Below are 16,560 nucleotides of genomic sequence, written 5' to 3' on the forward strand. Positions count from 1 at the left end.
CATCACCATTTGTTAGACTGCTGATAATATTTTACAGCAACCTATCTATGCAATTCCTCTGCTCACAGAAAGAAAAATTGGCACAACGTGTACACAAAGTTTAAGTCACATATAATTCACACAACGAACGAACGTGACAGCTGATGGACCATTAAAAAGTTCTATTTAGCTGCACATTATTTGGATGTAGATTGTACTGCCGAACAGACAAGCCTCCTCTGTCAGCGTTTGGCTACTCCCGTTTGATATCCGAGCTGTGCAGCGACGCCGGCTGGAGCACCCCTTTGGGGCCGGTGAACTCCAGGAACCGCTTGGCCTTCGCCTGGTTACCGTGGCCGCCGGCGGTCCGGCGGTAGAACAGTCTCTGGCTCAAGTCTGTCACCTCGGGCGCGAGCGTCCGCCACAGGAACAGCGCCCGGTACCACAGCGGGACGGTGAGGTGGCGCCGCCCGCGGCAGATGGCGTCCACGATGTCCTCGGCGCACCGTGCGGCGCGCACCACCGGGAACAAGCCCACCTGAGCCTGAACAAAACAACCCAGACACATCATTCACTCAGTCAGCAGGAGCTATATTTTACAGTAGCCCCATTTCAACACTACTACTAAGCATATCATCATCATTATCAATGGATCGAGTACTCATACTCACATCCCTCGTGTCTTGATCGACCTCCACCGTCCCTTCCTTCGACAGGTGCTTCCCTTTCGTCATCTCCGACTTGATCCACCCGGGACTAGCGATCGTGATGCCGACCTCGTCGCAGAGCTCCATCCGCAGGGTCTCGAAGAAGTTGAGGACGGCAGCCTTGCAGGCCTGCAGTAACATTCATTTGAGCATCGAGTACACGCAGAGCCGTTTTGGATGGCTGTCTGTCGAGAAATGTACATTGTAGAAGCTCATTCTTGGCATTGCCAGCACCGCCGCAGCTGAGGAGTTGGCGAAGATCTTTCCACCACTCTTCTTCAGATGGGGAAGAGCGCAGTGGGTCGGATGAACTGCGCCCCAGAAGTTTACGGCCTTCGTCATGACTAGTTCAGACATCTAGAACCTTCATTGACAGAGATAAGAGAATAGAGCAGCGCGTCTGCTGCTATAAACCGTACCAGGACTTGCTTCAAATCAGAAACATCTGGTACTTCCTCAAACCAGCAGACATTTGCTACACCAGCATTGTTCACAAGATGATCCACTACAAGAGAACAGACCCAAGTTAATGATCGTACCATGAAATTTTTTAGTTGTTCTATTGCTAGTATATACAGAAGATCGCTAATGGTCATAGCTTACATCGGCCGAAATGTTCAACTGTGGCCTGCACAAACCTCTGGATTTGCAACGTCCCCGGCACCAACCAGAACGTCTGGCGAGCCAACATCCTTTGCTCTCGCCGCGACATCATGCAGGCTTCCCACTCTCCTCGCCACTAGCGCCAGTCTTGCTCCTTTCTTTGCGTACTGGTAAGCTATTTGCTGGATAAAGATACGAGCTCATGGCAAACCAGAGTCAAATTTTTTATCCAAGCTCATTTTGCTTTATAGCTGATTTAATCTGCAACTCAATGCAAATATATAAACACAATAACATGTTAGCGTTTGTTTAGCCATGAATTACAAATCGCAATTAGTACTAGTCAAATTCTCCTTTATGTAAAGTCTTCGGTATTGTTATTATTATTAAGAAAAAAAAACATGAAAAGATATATGAGAATCCATGGTTTAAGCGGTTTGACCAAAAATAGGCGTACAGAAGGGAGCGGGCTGGTTGGCATACCGCGCCGATGCCGGATGAGGTGCCGGTGATGAGCACGACCTTCCCAGCGACGTCCTCTGAGTCGGCAGCAGCGAACGCCGACGTGGTGAGCTTGTAGATGTAGTAGGGCGGGAGGAAGATGGCCAGGAGCACAAGGGACCTTCGCGCCGCCCAGTCCATGAAGGTGTTGACGAGGTCCGTTGTCGGCGTCTCGCTGCGCAGGATGGTGTACCCCACCTTCAGCATGCTCAGCATCTCCATGGCTGCCCACCTGCTGCTGCTGCTCGCCTCTGCACCCTTCTGCCTTGTGGTGCAGGCCTGTGTCATGTGAGAGAGACGCGGGAAGGAGAAGCACATGACTGCGTAGGCCTGCAGGCTACGTGTCCTCACAGCGTGACACGTCACAGGCTGTAGGGCACGTGGAGTTGTGTCCTGGAGATGCAGAGCTAGCTGTGAGCTTCTGAACAGGGCAGGTGGCCTCTGCTGGTCCATTCGGCATGCCTAGTAGTAGTAAAAAAAAAAAAGAATTGAAGCAATGCTCCAGACAGCAGGTCTGAGCGAGTGATCATTACAGGCAATGCCGTATCAACGTGACACGTGTATAGAACACATCAGCTAAGATAGAACATAACAGGACAGTCGATGCTTATTATCTGTCAAAAGTGAAAAATCTACGACGAGGCTCTTGTACAATGACACAAGTGAAACTGGTATTCAAACGACGGGAGAGGCAATATATATATATATATATATATATATATATATATATATATATATATATATATATATATATATATATATATATAGGGAGAGGCTATTCAGTAGCCGGCTACAAAATAAGTTATTCTGTAGCCACCTCCATTTACTATAATTTTATATACTAATTTACCATAATATAAATACATATTTACGATAGTTGGGTTACTATAACACATGGGGATATTTACCATAACGTTATATTAAACCACTTAGTAAGGAGTTACTATAATCTCGTAAAATAACATAGTAATTATCGTAACTCAAAGTGGCTACAGAATAAGTTATTTTGTAGCCAGCTACATGATAGTAGTTCTATATATATATATATATATATATATGTGTGAGTAAAATGCACCGGAGGTCCATTAATTTTTATTGGAGTGTCATCTAAGTCTATCAACTTTGAAACTGTATTTTTAGGTCCATTAACTTTCGTTAAAGTATCATCTAGGTCCATCAACTCTGTAATACATTTTTGGGTCGATAAATCTTTAAAATGATTCACTGCATGACCTCCCGTCGTTGCGTCCCTGGAGACCAGCCAGGGCTAGCGTCCATCGCAGTGGGGTAGTGGCTGGCTGTGGCTGCCCTGTGCTGTGCCCGCCCGCCCACGTGAGCCCACGCGCTCAGTGGCTCACCGGCACCGCGGCGGCGTGTGCTTACTGCAACGAGGTAGTAGTGCTTACTGCAACGAGTGGCGAGCCTTTGCCGCTACACAATCAGAGCAAGATGACTGACTTCCGAGTACAATTTGTGCGCTGCTAATACGCAATTCAATGATCTCAGTGAAAAAGGACACAATGCCGCGCAGGGAAAACTCTGAAAGAATCAAGAGAACAGAACAATGAACTCAAAGCTAGGATGTGCAATGGCTAAGAACTCAGGGGCTCTGCTCAATGCGTGGCCGGCGAGTCCGTGCCACCACCGTCCGCGCTGCTGCGACTGGCAGACCTGCGCCGGGAATTTGCACCCGAACCGCTTCGTCACTATCGCGCCCCACCTCCCATCCGCCGGCACGGACGGCGCTCCCCTATCCACCGGTGCCCCGCCTCGCCGGTCCATCTTGTCGATGGCTTTCCTCATGCTCGTGCACTCGCGCTCGAGCTCCTGCACGCGGTTCCGCATGCTGTCCATATCGAGCCGCAGCATCTGGTTGCCCCGTGCCGCCACGCGCCATGTCCCGCCACCGTCGCTCTCACCCGCCTTCCTCCCCTGACTCGGCTGCGCCGCCTTCGTTCGCCGTGATGGTACGCGCGATGGCCCGGCGTAGCTGGAGCTGCTCGAAGAAGAGCACCTGCACGACCGTCCGAAGCGGTAGCCGTTCGTTCAGCGCCGCGTGCGTGCAGGCCTCCAGTGTCAGCTTGCGCCCGTCCACCACGCCGCTCACCTTCTCCTTCTCTTCTTCACTGAGACCCGGATGAGCCTGCAGACAGATCAGCCAAAACAAGCATTCATCACTCATCAGCACCGGCATTGTTTCACAAGCTTGCAAACAAGAAGATGACGAGAACGCGCTGCTCCCTCACCTTGAGGTAGATGTCGACAGCTCGGTAAAGGCCATCGTCGTACACGCGGGCGCCGTCCGGCAACGCCCAGGCGAGGTCGCAGAATTTGTCCGGCTTCAGGTTGGCATCTGTCGCGATCTCCCCCAAGTAGGCATCCACCAACCTCCCCACGGCCAGCATGGCTCGTCGGCTAGCTTCTCTGCCTGGGGTCTCCGCCACGCTGCCCTCTGCTTCATTGCCCTCGTCAGCGACGTCGCGGCCTTCCAGGAAATACCGCACGATGCGCTCGACGCAGTCCACGTCGTAGAGCGTCCCCACGTACGAGTAGCTCGGGATGAGAAGGTCGTCGACGGCCGCGTCGGAAAGCCGCGCGGCGATGCGCCGCTCAAGCATGTCCCGTGACGCCTCTGACGCGTGGAGAATTGTTCGCCGTACGCAGGAGACTGAAGAGGACGCGCGCCGTGGTGGCGCCCACGGCCGTGCCGGTGTGGGCACTGCTCTTGATGGTTTCCTCGGGGAGGTTGGCAATGACGGTCTCGAGAAGCGCCTTCTGCTCCCCATCGGACGAAGGCGGCGCAGCGACGGCGCCCCCACCGCCGCCGACATGCCTACCAGTGCGCGACAGCCCTGGTATGGACCGCTTGGCGTACGCAATGAGCGCCCCCTCGATGACCTCAGAGCCGACGCCGTGCTCCTTCATGGCGGCAATGACACGGGTGAACGTGGCCAAGGACAGGCCAGCGAGGTCGTCGAACCAGGTGGCCCCGGCGGCGGCGCCGGTCTTGCGGCGCTGGCGGTCGCCGTCCCTGGCGTCGCCGGCGATGGGCCAGCCGAAGAGCGCCGTGGGCGTGGACGCGGCGGCCTTGGCGGCGACGGCGTCCACGCAGCGCGACACGAGGCCGAGGTCGTCGGCGAGGGGGAGGAGGCCCTCGCAGAACTTGAGGGCGCGGATGGCGTCCCTGGGGTTCCTCAGGACGGTCTGCGATATGAACCGGTCGGCGCGGGAGACGAGGTTGTCTTCCGAGTGGTCGTCGGACATGCCGAGGCGCTCGGCGGCGCACCGCAGCAGCGCGGCTGTGGTCGGCGTGAGGTCGAGCTTGACGCCGTAGCAGAACTTGGCGGCCAACTCGAACGCCTCCGCGCCGCCGGGGAACTCCGGGAGGCGGATGCGGTGCACGTCCGCCTCCTCGTCCTCCTCCAGCCCCACGTCCACTTCCTCCTCTCTGATCTCCCCCGCATCCTCTTCCTGGTCGCCCCCTTTGCCCCTCCGGCTGGCCTCGCGTGAATCCTTGTTCGTGATGAGGTCGTGAAGCTTCTTGCTCCTCGACATTAACGGGAACTGCACGAAAGGCACCACGAGGGCACAGCACAGGGCAGACACAGCCAGCCACTGCGACGGACGCTGGCCCTGGGTGGTCTCCACCGACGCAACGACCCGAGGCCTAAGCCGACGTGCATATATGCGTTGGAATTTAAGATTAAATAATAGCATGAATATGCAGTGAACCATTTTAAAAATTTATAGACCAAAAAATAAAAAAAAGAGCAGACCCAGTGCCGGAGACTCCTACATGAATGAGGCCTGGGAAAGGAAAAACCGAGGCAAGCCTTCTCCCCCGCAAAATCTGCGGAGAGGCTGCTTTGAACCCGCGACCTGGTGACTCAGTGAGACAACTCTCACCACTGCACCAGGCCTACCCTTCTTATAGACCAAAAAATACAGTTAAAAAATTGAATGGACCGTAGATAACACCCCAACGAAAGTTAATAGACCAAAAAATACAGTTTCAAAGTTGATAGACCTAGATAACACCCCAACGAAAATTAATAGACCTCCGGTGCATTTTACTCTATATGTATTTATCAATACATGCAAAGCCGTGTTTTGTTTCACATAAATCATCAGAGGTAATAATGCATCTCGTGTACTACTGTTTTGTACAAATTACGAACTACAACCAACACCTTCTTTGTGTATGTTTACAAATTTACATGATTTCATAGATGACACCCCAACGAAAATTAATAGACCTCTAGTACATTTTACTCTATATGTATTTATCAATACATGCAAAGCCGTGTTTTGTTTCACATAAATCATCAGAGGTAATAATGCATCTCGTGTACTACTGTTTTGTACAAATTACGAACTACAACCAACACCTTCTTTGTGTATGTTTACAAATTTACATGATTTCATCAACGGCGCAAACATATGGCCAGGAATATAACTTCTATCCATTATCTCACATGGGAGCAGAGGAAGGCCTTGAAGGACATGCAGATGGGTGGAACAACTCCCAGGATGGACAGAAGAGCAGAAGGGATGCTCCAGATCCCATCTCCACAGATCAGCCCGGACGCCACAGCCACTGCGTAACCATCAGCCTCCTCCCGGTTCAGCTTCTGCCTGACGTACAAGATCACTGTGCCTATGAACATGTCCACGCCAAAGTAGGCGCCGACGTAGAACGGTGAGCCATAGCAATCGGTATGGGGATGAACCTGGACACATTTGCGGGTGCCATGTCCTTGAGGAGACTGATGGCCAAGGCGAGGAAGAAGGCAGCGTAGCAGATGTCAAGGCAGTGCAATGGCAGCGCCGAGAAGCCCTAGATCCCGAGGATGGCCATCTCCCAGGAACATGATGTCAAAGGGCACTTTGTACTCGCCAGTCAGGGTCGCCGATGTCGAAGGCTGTCCAGAAGAGCCACAGTGTGAGTGGAGCTATGACGCACCCGAGTGCAATGCCGATCAGCTGGGCAATGAACATTGACTGCTGACGAGGAGAGGGTCAGGTACCCGCTCTTGAAGTCCTGCATTAGATCTGCTGTGGAGCAGGCAATGTACATTATGATGCCACAGGCTGCAAGGCCAGCGATGACTCCACCGCCATCACTGCCGACAAGCGAGGCGAATGCGAAGAGGGCAATCTTGCCGTAGGTAGGGGCAAGGTTCAGGTTGGTGAGGCCCATTCCGTAGGAGTTGCAGAACGCAACAGCAGGGGCAAGGAAGTAGCACAAGAGGACAAGGTACCACTTGAGCTGGGGAAATATGGTGGGCACAGTGGCGGTGGATATTGCTGCCAGGACAATGTAACCAGAAGCAGCAAACCAAGGAGATATACTATCTTTGAGGAATACCTCTGTTTGTAGTTTCTCTTCTGCTAATTGTTCACAACTCCCGTCATCTGCAAATAATACGATGAAACATGCATTGGACAAATACTATGGGGAGGTAAGCTTTTCATAAGACAGCATATTAAATGAGCTATATATTGCACAAGTAATGTTCACAAGCCGCAAATTAATCTCACAGCATGTGTCAACACATTGCACTACAACTAAGAAGTAACATGTTACCTTCCGCTTCCAGCGTTCGAACAGGCAGATCATGTTTTTTTGATTGCATACTGCAGAATTCCCTAGCAATGACAACAAATATCTTAAACAAGTTGTATAGGCCATCTCCAAGTATGAAAGAAATGGCTATGAAGACCTGCATGAATACACATTTTATGAGGAAATCAAGCATGACAGCATGACCAATCTTTAATATTGCAGGCCAAAAAAATCATTATCCAGATCCTTGAAACAAAATTTACTTGAAGAAACTCATGCACATTAATCATGTTGAGTCGTCATACTAACAGCAGAGCAGTAGTTTGCAAAGAGAATCCAATAAAAAAGAGGAATCCACTTATTAGTGAATACAAATAAAAAAGCAATGTACCTTATAACCATACAGGCCTCTGAAATCACTGCTACCAAGGTTATCTGGGTACCAATGACCAGCTTGTGCACTGATAAATGGCCAAAGAAAGCCCCAGGGTATGACTGACCCAAGGAAAACTGAGCAGTTCATAATATGAGGGGAAATAAGACCAAACCCAACATAACTAGGACTGAAGTCGAAATAAAACCTGCCAGAATACAAAAAAAAAAAAAACTTAGAAGAAAATGTGGTTTTATTCACCTCAGGCATCTTATATATGCAAGACTTTAGTTTCAAGCTTGAATAGGTATACACATACTACCATAGATATAACATGTGGCACAGTAGTAATTAGAAGTGTAAGTTCATTTGTTTTCATTTCGACCAAGGCAGAGCAAGTTAGATCAAGCAGCACAGGATTGCAGATACTACAATTCTTCAATTGTCATTGTCAGAAATATTTGAACAGTGGACTTGGGGGCATATCTACATTGTGGTGGGCCAGTTAATCTTAAATATTCCCTAATGAGTATAAAAAAATATTGACAAAATATAGCTATGAAACCAGCCTAATGACTAAACCAGTGTTGACTTGGATAAAAACACCTCAAAGATCCATCCATAATAAATACACTGGACAAACATCATTCAAAGGAAAAACATGATTAACCAGTAAACTGATGTGGAAAATCACATCAATAAGTAAGTGATGAAAAAGAGAGGGAAAAAATAAGACTATGAGAACTTACGTGTTTCTAAAAGCTTCAATCCCAAATGTAGGGAAATTGTCGAAACCACAAGGGTCACCAACACCACTAAAGAACCACTTAAAGAAGCTCCAGACAAAACTAATGCCCATGTATTTTACAAGGCAGTGCACCTTTTTCCTGCAAAATAGAATAACATGAGTATGTGAATTGGATAGACTTTCAAACTAAAACTGCCAGACATGAGGCAACATTTGTTCAGGACTTAAGGTACAAAATAATAACACCGTCTGCACATTGGTACTTTTTCTGTTGAGACCAAGCGTGGATGTTGCTTAACAATGTGCTGCATGTCCAGACATGATGTGTCTGATCCTTTCATTCATTTTCTAATTTCTAACAGGTTCAGTTCAGAAATATGTTATTTGAGCCATATGGATCACACCTGTTCCACTCATCGTGAATTGTTTAGTTCACGGTCTACATACTTTTTAAATTTAAAAAGGAAACATTAGTACTGACAATAAGCAATCAGACTTCAATTCCTAAAGTACATGTTATTACAATTTGTTCGTACAGAAAAGGAGTTCTTGTTTTGAACTGGTGGGGAAATACTTGCCATCATGAAACATTGAAGGTAATTACATGAGTACCTGTCGCCTTACCCTGCAAGATCGCCTTCCGTTTTCCCATGCAAGCTGTTGATCATCAAAGCTGTAGCTGTCCCACCAGGGAATGTAAGCTTGTAATCAATCACCATTACCTGCAATGACAAGATCGGAGATTGTTTACAAACAGAAACACTCCAACTAAGCAACGGAAGGTAAAAACTGATGGATGTCTTGAGCTATCCTTAAATTTTATAAAGCCATGTGCTGAAGATCATTATTTTGAAAAGGCTGAGGCAGAACTCGTGAACCCAACGGATGCATGTTGCAAAATTTTCCCAGCCCAAAAAAAGTAACTTCGAAGCAAGACAATGCTAAATGGCCCAACGAGAGCAATGAGGAACAAGAAACTGATCATCCAGCCGAGTGAGGGATCTCTAACATCTTCTGCTCGATTACCGGGATAATCTGGTCCCACGAGCTCATAAGTCTTCCTGTCCATAGCAAAGGATGTAGGAGGCCGAGCACCCTACAAAGAAGACAGGTTATCTAATTCACAGTAAAAAAATGCTAGAGTTAAAACCATATAATTCGTCTTTAATAAGAAATTTAAAATGATCGAAGCATAACTCTCTTGTTTTTCAAGCAAAACTTTGGGCTCTAAATTAAAGATATTCGCTTTATTCAGTGAAATGGGGAGTCCTGGTTGGAAGTAGAGTAGGAACCCGACGTACCGCTAAACGCGAGGCCGGCGCATGCTATGGCGCACGTCTGGATGACGGTGTTCTCCTGCCTCGTGAAGGGCGGCCCGCGGCCAAACCCTAGCCTCCCGGTGGCAGCACGCCAAGCCGCCGCGAGGAAGAAGGCGAGGAGGCCCGAGGCGACGTTCAGCGCCGGTGTGACGCCGACGGTGAGGTTGAGGCGGTGGATTACCACGCAGAGCAGCACGCCCAGCACCGCCGCCACGGCGATGCCACGGAGGGTGAGCTGCTCCCTCCATGGGGGCGTGGCCTGGGTTGTGGGGTCTTGTAGGAGGAGCGGGGTTGAGACAGGTTGAGTAGCACGGGGAGGTGGCGCCGGCGGCGAGGTCTCCGCGGGCGTCATCGCCGGCGAGGAGCAGAACCGTAGTGGTACGGTGCTGAATTGACAAGTCAAAAGCACATTGGTCCGTTTCAGTATCTTACGAGCCGGGCAGCCGGCCTGTACCGGCGGACGGGCTCTGGGCTTATTTTACTCCGTTACACTCATAATATACGACTAAGGGCCTCTTTGCTACGGTTTATGCCGGCTTTGACTTTATCTATTTTACGTAGCGTGAAGCTATTTGGTAAGTCGGGGTTAAAATGAACTAGAAGTCGAAAAAGCTAGTTTTTCTGGCTTCACCGGTGAAGTCGTTTTGGATGAGCCGTGCCAAAGAAGACTTAAGTCTCCTACCTTCGCACCAACTATCAGTGTTTTAAGAACTAACTAGTAAATTTATCGACAAGGAATTTCAGTTCTAGTATTTCTCGTTGCTAGGTAGGTCTCACCATCTCTTCATTCAGTAGTTGAAGCTTATCCGTAGAGAAGTTATGTTACAGAAGTAGAAAAAAATCTATCTACATTTTCATTCACTTGAATTCGTAGATCAATGGTTTACATTTACCAACTCGCCCCAGGTGAGTTCTAGGAATAAGAGCACTTATGTATCGAGTGGCTTTAGCACAAAATGAAGTAGCTAGCTAACTAAGCATGATGGAAGTACTGGGCTAGGGCAATAAAATCATTGAAATACCACTAAGGCCGGAAAAAACAAGTGCAAGTCCCGATAACCGAAAGAAATGCCTACCGTGTGTAGTACCGATGTACAACAAAGACTAAAATTGGACTAGGCCCTCTATCTTGGACTCGTTCCGAGTAAGGATTCTTTTGCCTACCTCGATTCAAGTTCCGACAAAGACAGGGAGGGAGCTAGTTCTTCCAAGGATGGATAAGCACTTTTTTTTTGGATGTTGAGATCCATAGTTGCCATAGAGAGTTAGTCCATTTCGTCTGGGTGGAATTCATGTACTGCTATTATGCCGGATGAGGATCACTGTGTCTTGTATTTTCTGTAACATCATTGTAGAAGTAGTTGCTCAGTCTTTGGTTCCTTTTTCTATTCATTTTAATAGTGCTGACTCAAATTAAGACCAACAACCATCATACTAAAGAATTGTTGACAGAAATACTAATGAGCTTCATAGGATTGAAAAGAACATATGCCCACTGTGGAATGGATGGTACTTCCACTAGCTATAGTTATAGTAGTTCCACTCAATGCGGATCGCGCCCATGCTTGCTCAGCTCCAGGATCAGGCTCCTCGACCTATTTTCAATAAGTCATCTGGTCTATATTGTTGGAGTTCCACATGACGCCGATGGCTAGCACTCAGAACATAGAGGATTTATACTGATTTGGGACAAAGCCCTATGTCCAGTGCTGGAGATCTGTGATTACGTGTTCCTCAATGCCAAAGTGCTAAAAAAAGGTTACAATAGGGAGTATGCAAGCTCTAGTCATACTGGTAGGAAGAGTTCGAGGAATGGGAGATCGATCCTCGAGTTCGATCGTCTTGAGGTTGAAGAAGAAGTTGTTTCGGAAGAAGGCCTGTCTTCCCTTATATAGTTCCTAGGGGCCAAGTTACATGCATAGGTTACATATGGAAGGGTAGGGTTCTCCCATCCTGAGTGCCCAAGAGCTTGAGGGATGGAGAAGCTAGCGTGCTTGTTAAGCAGTCCGTCTGGTCTTGTCTCCATGTCAAGGTATGGTCATCTTGAGCTTGATCCTTACGCCAAGGCATGGTGTTTCGTGGCGGTACTGTTCTGGCCATGGCGGTGCAATGGGAGTGGTGGTCGCTCACCAACTCCCTGCCCGGTATGGCTTGCTTGCTATCATCGTGGTCTTCGTCCTTGCACTCCGCTTCTTGGGAGGGAAGTCGTGATGTCACTGTACGGGAAGCGGCTATCCCGTCGCGTGCTGCCTCACTACTAGAAATATCCACTTCTATGACGAATAACTTTCATCACTGAAGGAGCCAAATTCATCATAATTTCAGTTCTATGACGAATTTATGATGAAAAACGGTTCGTCACAGAAGTTGCGTCATACTTGAACTTCTATGATGGTTTTCGCAAATCATCATAGAAGTGACTTGATCTGTGACATAAATTTTGTAGTGTTCATTAGGAAGTGTAGTATTTAGGAAAAATATGTTCTTGACTTGTACAGTAGAATTTTTGGAGAATTAAATAGGGATTTGAAATTTGCTTTTGAATGCATTCAAATTTGTTTATTTTATATCTAGAGTTCCTGTGCTCCAAAAATTATAAAATTTTTGTGGTAAGCTAGTCTTAGCATATATGAGCTCTGGTAAAAATTTGAGGACCAGTGCATGGGTAGATTTATAGTTATAGATTTTTCTTTTATGGATAGTCAATCCTTGCATGAATTTTCATAAATTAATTATGAGTCCAAAATTCATGAAATTTGTTGGAGGTAATCCTAGTACCATATGGATGTTAAGAAAAATAGGAAATCTATTGCTTGACACTTTTCAATAGGATTTTCCATTTATGCTATTTCAAGCCTTGCTTCCTTGTCATTTTTGTATAGGATGTTCTACTTGATAAAATGACATGAAATTTTTATAGTAGTCCTTTGATAGCATTAGTAGGGCACTATAAATTTGTAAGAATTTATTAAGTATATCTGATATATGTTTATTATTTAACCTAGATATCTAAATAAAATAATAAAGGTAATTAAATAAATAGTTTGGGCTTCACCATTATATTACCTTAAATGTATTTGGTATGCTTAAACTGTTGGTAGATTCTATGTTGTCAAATTTTGAATGATTACATGAAGTAGAAGTATTATTACTTTATATTGCATATTAAATAGTTTCCGGACTGATTCTAGAGTGTGATGAGTTGCATATTGAAACTGATGTGTACTGTAAAAATAGTTAATAACAAAGTTGTAGAGAATTTGATAAGCTTTCCAGAAAGTCTAGGATCACTATTTTTGGATTAGTAGAACTCCAGTTATGAGTGAAACAAGTAGCTACTGTTTGTAGCATAGTCGATGCATTGTAGAAGTAGTTAAGTAATAATCGAGAAGAGATATGCACCTACTCAATCAACATGATGCACTTGTTAACATATATGCATTCGTAATACTTATGCCATACTCATACATCTAGGATCGGAGGAAGAGATCACGTTGTTGGAATTCGAAGAAGCAGAGGAAGGGAATCAGCAGGAGGATCCGCAAGCCGCAGCTCCCGAAGGCGTGGAGCAGAACCCTAAAGAGCTTTCGGAGTGCCCTGACCATCGCCCTACTTCCTTTCTACGAGGCAAGCCCCGGAGCATTATAAGTCTCCCAGTAATTTACAAATGTTTACTTACGTATTTATGATTGATGCATTAGGTTATAAGAGTTGAATGAAACCACTTGATGCATGTACATTCCTTGTCCAGATATTACACCTTTAACCGGTATAGGTCCAGGATCAAATATCTGCTTAGCCATGCTTAGACCGGTAGAAGTCGGGTGATGTCCTGTCACCTGCGAGATGTAGGTGGATACTGGAGCACGATTGGCTATATTTGCTATCATGAAACAAGAACCATGGGGTAAAAGTAAATCGAGACCGGATGGGAAGTTGATAGAGAAGCGACAAGACATGGAGGTCTTGGGTGTGGATTTATCCTCGTCTGTGTCGATTAAGGACCATACCGTTGTTGGCGCTTCTGACAAGATTGAACGCACGCCTCTCACTTAGCTGACCGGATAACTCGTTCCGACCGCGAAGCCGAGTAATTCAACTCAGGCCGGGAATCGTTCTGTTGTGCGCTCCTTCCGGGGAACGATCAGACTAAGCCCAAGGGCAGGCTTGGCCTGAGCATCCTGGCATCTGGTGTTCCAGATTGTGCGGCGCAGTACGGACCCGTGAAATGTGTACCGGAGTTGTACCAAAGGTGACCTAAGGCTATCGTGGCTGGTAGACCTGGGTTTGTGTTAGGAATAAATTCTCAGCTGGTTGAAATCGATTCGAATTGCCGTCTCTCCCGGATAGTGAGAAACTTAGCTAGTCCCAACATTGTAGCAACTGTGTTATGAAACATGATGGTTCGGATAAAAAGGGAATTACAATACCTGCTATGGTTACTATTGTATGCTTCTAAATGATATACCACATGTTTGGTACAGGATAGTTGCTAACCTAGAAATGAATAGTTATAATTAACTTGGTAAAGAATTTGTAACTGTACCATGATTTAATTGCTTTTACGCAAAGATGTTGTCAAGTTACGTCCACTTATACAGCCTTGCATATTTGGAGTCATTTTAATTCTGGTTCATGACGGGTAAGTCTAGCTGAGTACCTTCTCGTACTCAGGGTTTTATTTCCCATTGTTGCAGATGGCACTATGTATCATGGGTATTGCAAGAGTTGTTTCTTCCCGCTGTGGATGTGGAGTAAGCCTTAGACAGGCTTCTTTATTAATTCCTATCTTTGCTTTTGTGGACCGTGATCTGGCTTGGCACTGTATCAAACTATGTTGGAAACTTTATCTTCGAACTTATTTGCTTCCACTTTATTATCAAACTCGATTTGTAATAACTTTTATTCATACTCTGATGATGAAAAGTAGCTGTGAACTTTATGTAATATGTGGCATGTATGTTGAATCCTGTACGATCTTGGTTGTTGTAAATCGTTTATCGAGACCTGTCGTGGTACTCAACGGACTACTAGGTTTATATGGGTTCAAGTATGACAGTGCGACCGCTTGCGGATTGCCATTGTACTTGTATTCTTATAAATTGGTCGGTTCTGCGACAGAGCTAGTGCTAATCTTGATGCAAGATAGGTGCACGGTTTGTGTCAAACATACCATAGGCTCAGAAATCGTTTTGGATGCACCCGATGGAACTCCTAGGTGACGTGGGTCAAGTGGTATCTCTCTTCTTTCCATTTGGAGATAGTGATAGTGTCGGCGCTAGATGTGCCATAGGCATAGAAATCATTTTGTAGGCACCTAATGGTACCACTAGTTGACGAGGCTCAAGTTGAAGCTCGTTTTGGTTCTTTTGGAGATAGTGCTAATCTTGAAGCAAGATAGGTGCATGATTTGCGTTGAACGTACCATAGGCTCGGAAATCATTTTGGACACACCCAATGGAACTTGTAGGTGACGTGGGTCATGTGGAATCTCACTTCTTTCTGTTTGGAGATAGCGTTAGTGTCGGCGCAAGATTGGTGTATGGGTTGCGCTAGACATACCATTGGCTCAGAAATCGTTTTGGATGCACCTGACGGTACCACTTATGATGAGGCTTAGGTTGAAGATCGTTTTGGTCCATTTGGAGATAGTGCTCATCTTGATGCAAGATAGGTGTATGGTTTGCATCGAACATACCATAGGTTCGAAAATCGTTTTGGATGCACCCGATAGAACTCCTTGGTGACATGGGTCATCTGGAATCTCTCTTCTTTCTGTTTGGAGACAGTGTTTTTGTGGCTAGAAGATAGGTGCATCGTTTGCGCTAGATGTTCCATAGGCTCAGAAATCATTCTGGATGCACCCGACGGTACAACTAGGTGACGAGGCTCAAGTGGAAGCTCGTTTCAGTCCGTTTGGAGATAGTGCTAATCTTGACGCAAGGTAGGTGCACGGTTTATGTCAAACATACCATAGGCTTAGAAATCATTTTGGATGCTCCTGATGGAACTCCTAGGTGACGTGGGTCATGTGGAATCTCTCTTCTTTCTGTTTGGAGATAGTGTTAGTGTCGGTGCAAGATAGGTGCATGGTTTGCGCTCGACGTGCCATAGGCTCAGAAATTGTTTTGGACGCACCTGATGGTACCACTAGTTGACGAGGCTCAAGTGGAAGCTCGTTTCGGTCCTTTCGGAGATAGTGCTAATCTTGACGCATGATAGGTGCATGGATTGCGTCAAACATACCATAGGCTCATAAATCATTTTGGACGCACTCGATGGAACTCCTTGGTGACGTGGGTCATATGGAATCTCTCTTCTTTCCGTTTGGAGACAGTGTTTTTGTCGCTGCAAGATAGGTGCATCATTTGCGCTAGACATTCCATAGGCTCAGAAATCGTTTTGACGCACCCGATGGTACAACTAGGTGATGAGGCTCAAGTGGAAGCTCGTTTCGGTCTGTTTGGAGATAGTGTTAATATTGACGCAAGATAGGTGAACGGTTTGCGTCGAACATACCATAGGCTCATAAATCATTTTGGATGTACCCGATGGAACTCCTAGGTGACGTGGGTCATGTGAAATCTCTCTTCTTTTTGTTTGGAGATAGTGTTAGTGTCAGTGCAAGATTGGTGCATGGATTGCGCTAGACGTGCCATAGGCTCAGAAAAAAGTTTTGGATGCACCTGATGGTACAACTAGTTGACGAGGCTCAAGTGGAAGCTCGTTTTGGTCCTTTCGGAGATAGTGCTAATCTTGATGCA

At 46.6% G+C, this 16,560-nt stretch overlaps 2 pseudogenes; both read right to left on the bottom strand.

Annotated features, from left to right (window-relative positions):
* Positions 1-204: 204 nt before the first annotated feature.
* LOC136494803 (probable metal-nicotianamine transporter YSL5) lies at positions 205-10,247 on the bottom strand (annotated as a pseudogene).
* On the bottom strand, positions 3,257-5,507 carry LOC136493802 (BTB/POZ domain-containing protein At3g50840-like; annotated as a pseudogene).
* Positions 10,248-16,560: the final 6,313 nt, after the last annotated feature.

The sequence above is a fragment of the Miscanthus floridulus genome, chromosome 11 (genome assembly GCF_019320115.1).
Source record: "Miscanthus floridulus cultivar M001 chromosome 11, ASM1932011v1, whole genome shotgun sequence".
NCBI lineage: Eukaryota > Viridiplantae > Streptophyta > Magnoliopsida > Poales > Poaceae > Miscanthus > Miscanthus floridulus.